A 1,037-nucleotide genomic window follows, 5' to 3' on the forward strand; every position below is an offset into this window, starting at 1 on the left:
TGGACAAAAGTTCTAACTTAAACAAGCGACATGGCAAACAAGAATTGAATCTCAAACCAGAAGGACTTCACCTTTATCTGTATGAGTGTGTGTGTATGCACACGTGTGAGTGTGTGTGTATGCACACGTGTGAGTGTGTGTGTATGCACACGTGTGAGTGTGTGTGTATGCACACGTGCCCTTGAAGAAACTGTCAAAGTTCTTGCAAAATGTTCCCGTTTTGACCATAACCTTCATGTCTTAAAGGTAAATGATGGACTGTCGTTTCTCTTTGGCTTATTTGGAGCTGTTCTTGCCATAATTGCACTTTGGTCTTTTATACCAATAGGGCTTTTTTCTGTATACCACCCTTAAGCTTTCACAACACAACTGATAGCTCCAAACGCATTAAGAAGGAAACAATCCAGCAAATGTCAAGACTTTTAAAAGGCACACCTGTTAATTGAAAATCATTCCAGCGGTAACTAACCCCATGAAGCTGTTGAAGAAGAATGCCAAGCGTGTGTAAAGCTTGTCACTCAAAGCAAAGGGTGGCTACTTTGGAAGAATCTCAAATATAAAATAATATTTGATGTGATTTTTTACACTTTTTGTTTACTACATGATTCCATATGTGTTATTTTAGTTTTTGATACTTCACGTATTATTCTACAATGTAGTACTAGTAAAACAAATAAAAACCCTGCAATGAGTAGGTGTGTCCAAACTGTTTGACTGGTACTGTATTTATAACTAGTTATTTATTTCTACATATTTCTAATCAGAAACGCCGTCCGATGGGAAATCTCCATATCCTGATCATTTGTATATCCACCACCACTCCAGATCCAGCAGGGCGGGTACGTTCCCTTCCCCATCCCCAGCCACAGTGACCCTCTATGGGCTAGACTAGCTTGGCAGACCAAGGCCAGCTCTGGGATCAGCTGGTGAAGCAGGCCTTTATAATGCCTCTGTTATTGGACTGGAGGAAATAGATCAACACTTAAACTGCAGTCTGCAGCCCTAATAGCCGAGGTCCTAAATACTGCACACACTCA

Source organism: Salvelinus sp. IW2-2015, unplaced genomic scaffold (genome assembly GCF_002910315.2).
Source record: "Salvelinus sp. IW2-2015 unplaced genomic scaffold, ASM291031v2 Un_scaffold3701, whole genome shotgun sequence".
NCBI classification, from domain to species: Eukaryota; Metazoa; Chordata; class Actinopteri; order Salmoniformes; family Salmonidae; genus Salvelinus; species Salvelinus sp. IW2-2015.